The sequence below is a fragment of the Ictidomys tridecemlineatus genome, chromosome 10, assembly GCF_052094955.1.
Source record: "Ictidomys tridecemlineatus isolate mIctTri1 chromosome 10, mIctTri1.hap1, whole genome shotgun sequence".
Classification (NCBI taxonomy): Eukaryota; Metazoa; Chordata; class Mammalia; order Rodentia; family Sciuridae; genus Ictidomys; species Ictidomys tridecemlineatus.
The window spans coordinates 36,342,206-36,351,401 of record NC_135486.1 but is presented as its reverse complement, the minus strand read 5'-3'; the positions used below and the strand labels follow the sequence as shown (position 1 = coordinate 36,351,401).

General features: G+C 40.0%; 1 pseudogene; it reads right to left on the bottom strand.

Annotated features, from left to right (window-relative positions):
* Positions 1–6,993: 6,993 nt before the first annotated feature.
* Positions 6,994–8,390, bottom strand: LOC120887316 (large ribosomal subunit protein eL39-like; annotated as a pseudogene).
* Positions 8,391–9,196: the final 806 nt, after the last annotated feature.

Sequence of the window (9,196 nt, the reverse complement as noted above, 5' to 3'; positions counted from 1 at the left end):
CCAAATTTCTGATTTGGCAGGTCCATGGGAAAGCCAAGAATTTGCATTTCCAACAAGTTCCCAGGTGGCACAGATGCTGCTAGTCCAAGATTATTATTATTAATTAAAGTGCTGGATATCATGGATCTTTCTTCTGGCTTCGGAGGGCTCATACCATCCAAATAGCCTTTCTTAGAGTCATCTCTTTCTTTACTATATACTGATGGGACCCAATGCATACCCTTGGAAAGAACTCCATCATGGACCCTTGGTTCTGTGCTCTAACCTTTGGGAAAGATAAACATACCAATTTTTCCAAAAGAAAGTCACATATTCTGCTATCTTTTGTTTGTACCTCTTCTTTTTATAAGCATAATTGTATGAAATCAGGTCTTTTCTCAGTTTTGCCTAGCACAGAGCCAGTAAAACAACCTGAACTGAAATGAGCATAGTTATATTGGCACACATACCTGAAACACAGATGTCACAGTTCCTATTCCTCATTCAATCTTTTAAAAAAATTTTATTAGTGCATTATAATTACACATAATAGTGGGATCAATTGTGCCATATTTATACATGTACACAACAATTTGATCAATCTCATACCTCTAAACAACCTATCGTGCATTCATTAGTTCATTTATGCAAGAGATACTTGTGTCCCCATTCTTGCCAGTCACTGGATGCTAGGAATATAGTAGTAAATGAAATAGACACATAATCTGACACATGGAACTTATAGTAGGGAAAGTAAATATTAAATATCAATTAGATTGGTAATAATCTTTTCAAAAAGATCTCTTTTAAGCCCAGAATTCTACATGGGCATATATTAAGGTAGGGACTATCTCAGTGCTAGGCAGGAAGTAATTCTCTGAGGAAGTAAGGCTTAAATTGAGACCTAAAAGAGTTTTCCGATGAGAGGTAATGGGGAAGGGAAGAGGTGCATGACAGGGAACAAGTAATCCAGGGAAGAGAAACTCCAAGAACAGAGAAAGAGGGATGGCATCTATTGTATGGAGACTTTATCCAATGAGCCAGGGGAAACCATGTGTTTTTTTTTTTTATTAGTTGCTCAAGACAATACAATGATCTTGACATATCATACATTTGATTCAAATTGGGTATGAATTCTTATTTTTCCACATGTACAGATTGCAGGATCACATTGTTTTAGTCACTTTGCACCACTATGACCAAAGCATCTGAAAAGAACAACTTAGAAGAGGAAGAGTTTATAGGTAGCTAATGATTTAGAGGTTTCAGTCAATAGGTGGCTGAATTCATTGCTCTGAGCCCCAAGTGAGGCAGAGCATCATGGTTGAAAAGAGAGAGGAAAGCATCTCACCTAGGGAAAGCAGCGAACCTTAGGGAAGACATACCCATCCAGGACGGTCCCTCTACCTAAATTAGCCATGCCCCATCTGCCTGCAATTACCACCCAGTCAGCCCATTCAAACTAGGATGGACTGGCTAGGTTCCAACTCTCATAAGCTAATCCTTTCACATCTGAATATTCCTGCATTAACACAGAAGCATTGGGGGAATGCCTCATATCCACACCATAACATCATGGAAGGATTACAAACAAAGGATCCCCGAATCATATCTGACCTAAGAAGATGTTGCCTTGAGTGTGGTACAGCTTGTGTTGTTTCTGATTTACAAACACTAAATATTCCTCATTGGATAAGGTTCTTAATGATTGGCTTGTTCTTGATTCTTTTTGGGTCAGCCAGATCACTCTGTATTTTTCTCTAGTTATTTTACTCTTGTCATCTCACTAAATTATAAGCAATGCAAGGGGAAGGAGGCTGTCTTCTATTCTTTATGTTGCCCTATTGTGCCTGGGGGGGGGTGCTGAATCATTGATAAATAGGCACAGGGACTCAAAAGAGCACTGGACCTAATAAAAGGAGACCAGGATTCCAGTCCCCATCCTGCCACTTACTAGCTATGAGAACTCTGAGCTTAGGCATTTATCTTAGTTTGTTTTGTCTTGCTATTACAAATACCTGAGGCTGGGTAATTTATAAAGAAAAGAGATTTATTTAGCTCACAGTTCAGGAGGTCCAAGAGCATGTCTCCAGCCTCCACTCAGCTGCCTATAAAAGTTAGATGGTGGTTCAACTCATGGCAGAAAAGGAGAATTGAGCATGCAGAAGAGCTCATGTGCAGGAGAGGCTGAGGGGCGGAGCCAGGCTTGCTTTAGAACAACTCCCCCTCAAGGTAACAAATCCATTCCCACAAGAGTAGCTCAGCTCACTTCTTCCAGAAAAGCAGTCAGCCTTCACAAATGGCCAAACACCTCTCACCATCATTAAAATGAGGACCTCACCTCAACATGAGTTATGATGGTGGAGACAAATTATATTTCAATCGTAGCAACATTTTCCCTCTTTCAATTTCAGTTTTCTTGTCTATCAAGTAGGGAAATCATACACATTTCATAAAATGGTTATAAAATGATTAGGATACTACAGGCAAAATTCTAGAATGCAGTACATGGATGAGATGACATAATTAATAATGGATAGGGCAGGAAAGTACTAATGGCCCAGTCTTCACCAACCACTCTACATAACCTCCCTGCTTACCTTCCTGCTCAGATGAATGACTCAACCACCAAGCTACCTGTAGCCTCAACTTGAATTTTGCAGACTTTCGGGGGTGTCAGTTTGGGATTGTGACTAGGATTGGGACCCAGGAGAACATACATCCCTTGAAGTTCCTCTGACAACTGCATTTGGCCATCTCTGCCATTGACAGTGCCCTCTTGTCAATAAAGGCAAGTCCCTTTTGGCTTCTTGAGTGGAAGGTAGGATCACGGACCACTCACATGAAAATGACTCAGATACTTTTAAAACCCTCAAATATGTGGGCCCCACGCCAGATCTACTGAATCAGAACCTCATGAATACTTGAGGCCCCCCGAACTTACTGTGGTGAGTGGAAGCCCATGCTTTGAAGTCACCCCAGAGACAGGAATACACAGATTCCACCTTCCTGACCTCAGTCTCCTCATCTACACTTTTGATTAAAGATTACATTAATCTCTTCCTCAGATAGGGGTTGTGAGGGTTAAATAAGCTACAGTATGTGCAGTGCTTAAAACAGCACTTGGCACTTGGAAAGCACTTGATAAATGGTCACATTTATATGTCACCCTGGCCTCTCAGCAGTCCTGCGTGTGGGCGGATAGGGAGCTGATGTCTAGGAAAGCAAAATGAGTTACCAGAGGTCACACAGCTAATTAGCAGTTGAGCAAGACTAAGGCCCAGAACACCTAACTCCCCATCCAGCATTATTTCTATCACACCAGGCTGCCTCCTTTCAGCCCTGAACTTCCCTAATGTTTCTCTTCCATATACCAGTCTTTAGGTGGCCAAGGAGAGCTCTGCATAGTTCCCTTTCATTACAATTTATCTGCATGTTGCTTTGTATCTTGCACACAGATAACTAGCCTGAGCTCAGCTGACCTCCAGAATCCCTTCAGAGGTAATTGAGTTTACATTATCTGACAGGTAGCCCAAAGTCTAACATTTAGGTAAATTGCAGAGCCTCTACACCTGACCTGGACCACCTGCCCCAGGGGCTCTGAATCCTTTGCCTTTCTTGCAACAAGCCCCCTTCACCCTTTGCCAAGCCACCTCCCCTTTTTTCAAATATCAAGGGACACTTCCATTCAGTAATGTGCTTACTGATGCAGATGCTGGCTGAATGCCAGGCAGGCAGGAGTACAAAGCCCAGACCACTCCCCCTGCAGATCGCAGCTCTGCTTTTTTGAGACTGGGGGAGATTTAATTTAGATTGAGATGATTTCTGATGATAAGGATGTCCCAGTCTACCCTTGAGGAACAAACAAATAAGCAAAGAGCCTCTTGGAACCAAAGGCTGAAGCACAGCAGGACAGTCCCAGCATGCTGGAATCCTGTTTCTGCTCTCCTCCATCTCTCTTGAAGATGTCAGGGCTGTCTGTGCAAAGACATCATTATAGTCTCCCCCTTTCCCCAGGCTGCTCTATATCCACTTCCTCCGACCAACTGCAGGTGTGTGATGCTTATGATTCAGAGTCCCCTTCTCTTGTTGAGATGGCTGTTGGCTTCTCAAGGAAAGGCATCTCTCCATGGCTCCTCCACATCCATCAGCCCTTTTGGGTAACTCATGTTGCCTATTTGTAAACTGTGGGCACTAACCTGGATGATCTGAAGTCTCTTCCATCTCTGACATCCTGTGGTCGGTCCTCTGTCTCATTCATACTTGGCTCTTCCCAGGCTGTGGGCCAGGAACAGCCCTCAGCCAATGTATACTGCAGCCTTTTTAGCAGACTTTATAGCCAAGGATTCCAAACTGTTCCCATTCATGGGATCCTCAATATTATAGAAACCTTTTTTTTTCATTTATTCACAGTCCTATAGGCCAAAAGAAATACCTAACAGTTCTATTTATTAAACAGATCGTATTTATTTCCTAACCACACAGCAGCCATTTTTAAATACATATAAATTAGAAGGAAAACAACATTCTATTTTACTTCTTAATTAATAATAGTTACTCTTGGGATGGATGTGTCTGTCAGGCACTGTAAAACTTCTTAAATTATCTAATCAGATTAGATACTATTTCCCCTATTTTTTTGTTCCACCTTGATTTCTGCTAAGTATTTTATTATGGAAGCCACCAATAATCTAGCTTTATAAAACTAAGATGTCACAGAAAGAAATGTTATGTGATCTGATGTTAGAACTGCGGGCTGCCTTCAAATGATTTTGCACAGTGTCTGGTAGATGTCGAGTATCCTTGTTTTTTCTTAAAATTGTAAAATAACCTATAGCACCTCTGTGAGTTTTCTGTAGCACCCCAAGGCACCTTGGTACAGGGTTTTGGCATTGGGGTTCAATAGCATCATTTTCTAAACTCTTATATAAACCTCCTGTTCCCCAACATCTCCAAGAAATCTAAGTGGACTCCGCATGTTACTTGGAACTCTGGTCTCACAGAAGACTTGAGCATCTAGCCATTTTTACAAAAAAGTTTCTAGAGAGAGCTGATTTGACCACCTGGAAAAATATTATATATTTTCTTTCACTGCCCAAGTTCAGACATATCAGACCAGAAGATAGCTTACACATAGGCAATTCAGACAGATTGTCTGAAGGTGCTTGTAAAGGTGTACACAGATACATTAAGCCATAAACATGCTAGCAGCAGGGAAAAAGGAAATAAAAAGAGGTGTGAATTAATCAGGTTGGCTGTATATAGGATCTGAATTCCATAAGTAATTTTTTTCAGCCATATATGGAATGTGTCTGAATATACATAGTCAAGATCAAATCAGGCATTAAAAAATAATTTAGAAAGCTATTGAGCATGGCCACACAGGTGCTATGCTAGTATTTTTTATACCTATAAAACAGCTCTATAACATAGCTTCTATTGTGTCCCCATGTAATAAAGATATCAGGGCTAAGAGCAGATACACAGCACATGAACAGTGAGTCCAGAACTTGAATTCACATCTTTCTGACTCCTGGGCCTAAACATTTGGCCACGTCTACTGCCTCTTTTAACATGTGATTTTTATCTGCCAAGGATGTCAAGTGGCTCACTTGGCAGGAACACCTAGAAATTATATTTTGGGGTCCTTTGACAAGCCAATAGTGCTCAGGCCTCATATCTGTAGACTGAACCCATCTTTTCCTCTAGCACCAAAGTAAATGTATATGATTCCTGTTTGCCATCCATTGTATCCATGCATTCTCCGTGAACCTACGCTCTTTCCCGTGGCTGCAGAGATGTTTCGTCTATCTCGTTCCCTTGATCCATTGACAATACTGAGAATCATTTCCTTTTTTGTTCCCCTTCTCCCTTGGCCCAGTTCACATGGTGACTGGGAAGGAAAGATATTAAGTGTCCTTTAAAGGGAAAAGTCAGAAGCTATAAAAGAAAAAGAAATGGCATTTGCATAGAATAGAGGCTAGATAATTTAGAGGCCATTGCTTAAGTTACAGGGAATCTATTAGACCAGGTTCATGGACATTTATTTCTCCCTCTTGTCAATGGAGGTCCTAGAAACCCCAGTTCTATCTATAAAGCAAATGTCAGGAAAGCTGTATCTCTTCCTCCTTGACCAGTCATTAATGCAGGTGGCTGGCGAAGTGCTAGTGCTTTGAATTAGTTGTTGGCTCCCTCCTGCATTTTCTCAGAAATTCCCTTTATCGACAGCTTAAATGTATTAAGACTTTGGGGCTGAAATAAATGACAATACTGGTGAGGATAAGCAGCTGACTCATTCTCAGTGGGAATGCTGGCTCAGCCATTGCCTAAGTTGTCACCAAACTTCACCTGCCACAATGGTTGCCTTCTACTCAGAGCACTCTGCTTCGTTTGATGCTGCTATTATAGACATGCCACACTGCTTTTCTTCCTCCTTCTCCCAGTCTTCCTTGTCCTTCCTTCATTTTTCAAATAAAAGGTTTCACACATGTATTGCTGAACCAATCTACTAGAGACAAAAAGAAAAATCATATTCCCAATAAAACATGTCCAACTGTCCCGTGGTGATATTTTTAGCTCAGCATGGTAAAGTGACAGTGATCCTGACGGTTTTAGTTAGCTCTTTCATCACTGTGACCAAAAGACCTGACAAGAACAACTTAGAAGAGGAAAAGTTTATTTGGGCTCCTAATTTCTGAGGTTCAGTCCATGATCGGCAAACTCCATTAACTCTGGACTGAAGGTGAGACAGAACATCATGGTGGCAGGACCTGGCAGAGGACAGCAACTCACCACATGGGCAACTGGGAGGCAAAGAGCTCTGCTCACCAGGGACAGAATATAAACCCTAAAGACAAGCCTCCAGTTTTCTACACCTCCAGCCACTCCTTACCTGCCTATAGTTACCATCCAGGCTACCTCACATAATCTAATAATTTCACATCTGAACATTTTGCACTGTCTCATGCAAACTGATAATCTAATAAATATGGGTGCTATTTCATGTGCAATCCTTTATAGACCCAGTTTGACTTTTCTCCAATGTCTCCTCTTAGAGTTGTACCTAATATCACCAGTTTTCATCAGAATCCTTTGGGGAATGGGTCAATGTTGCTTCTGTTTCTTGGCTACTAATCACTTGATCCTGAAAGTCCATGAGATGTCACAAAAAGGAACGGAGTTGAGAACACTCACCATGAAGGCAGAGAAAAGAAGAGAGCCTCTCTTATTCTCTTATTGAAATACAATTCTCTTTCTGGTATACTGTTGTATAGTTCTACAAAGGCATACAAATGTCAAAACACTTATGCATAAACACTACTACATTGAAGATGTAGAAATTTTTGATATCAACCACAAATTTTCCCTGTATGCCTAAAGGGGGTTTGTTGACCTCTAACCCTCAATTGATCTTTTTTCTGTAGTGCTTCCCTTTTCAGGATGTCCAATAATTGGAATGGCCCAGTGTGTAACTTTTTAATTTTTTAGTACTGTGCAATTGAGATTCATCCATGCTGAGGTTCATGTATGTCAGTGGTGTGTAGCTGAGTAGTAGTCCATTGTGTGTATGTACCACAGTCTATATATTCATCAGTTGAATAATGTTCACATTTTTTCAAGTTTGTGGTAGTTATTAATAAGGCTGTTGTGAACATTTGCATATGGGTTTTCTGTTAAAAGAAATTTTCATTTTTCTTAAGTACATACCAGGAGTGGGGTTGCTGGATCATTTGATAAATATATATTTAATTTTATAAGAAGTTGCAAAGGTGTTTTCCACAATAGCTCTACCAATCTGCATTCTTAACAATGTTGCATGAGAGTTCCAGGTGTTCTGCATCGTTTTTAGTGTTTGGTATTGAAGGTGTTTTTGTTTTGTTTTTCCTTTTTAAATTTCAATTATTTTAGTAGTTGTGTAGTGATATCTCAATTGTGTTTTTTAACTTGTATTTTCCCTAATGTCTTTTAAAAATATGTTGTCCAATTTTTATTGAGTAGTTTGTTTTCTTATTATTGAATTTGGAGAGTTTCATACATTCTAGATCCAAATCCTTTGTGTTTTATAAATATTTTCTCCTATTCTGCAGCTTGTCTTTTTATCCTGTTAACAGTGTCTGTTGGAAAACAAAAGTTTTCAATTTTTTTAAAGTCCATTTTATGAATGTTTTCTTTTATAGATGATGCTTTTGATGTCATATCTAAGGAATCTTTGCTTAGCCCAAGGTTATAAAGATTCTTCTGCTATGTTTTCTCTAGAAGTATTTTAGTTTTAAATTTTATGTTTTAGTGTATGGTCTATTCTGAGCTTCATGCTTATTTTTTTATTGGTAATCTTTTAAGGTCAGTGAGGCAGCAGTAGAAAGAGAAATTCAACTTAATTTCTTCAAGGAATTGGTCTTGTGACAGCCCATTCCCCCACAGGAGGTCACATGATATAGTATAGTATTAAACTACAGGCTCTGGCATTAAATTTAGAGTTTGGTGTTTCATATCTGTTTTCCATATCCTAAGTTTTAATATAGGGTGATGAATAAAAATTTTTTATCTTCATTTAATTGAATCACTATCAGAAAAATTAAGATTTGGGCCAGTACTATAACACTGGGCTCTATAACATAAGCATAATGGCTCAGACTGATTCTGAGTGAGTAGAAAAGAACTCTCAACTGGGAAACCATCCAAGAATGGTCATGAGAGTGGTTTACCACTCATTGCTAGAATGCCCAATGGGACCATAAGATCAAGCCCATTCTACGCCCCATTCTGCATGTGGCTGAGTTTTCAGCATGGTGGTATGGGCTCTGACTGCCTTCACTGCATTGGAGTTCATATGGACTATTTCCTTCCTTGGGTTCTTCTTGCTGCTCACATACCCTCACGTACCATTGCTTTAAATGCTCTCACCCTTCCCAAGCTCTCCATCTTTTAGTCTTTCATTTTAAAGGAACACCTTTCCACTTTTGTGTGGACTCTTTATTCCAACAAAGACACCCACGCTGTAATCAAGAAGAAAAGACTTAAAAAATCACAGCCATATACGATCAAGGCAAGTATACCTTAAAATCATCTGGGGAACAGATATCCATCTCTTCATGTGGGACAGGAGGATGAAAACCAGAGCACACTGGTTTGTGACTTGAACTTGAGTTCAAATCACAATTCCAGCACTAAGCTGTTGTGGTTATTGTGTTATCCTGGGCAAAGAACTTAACCATTT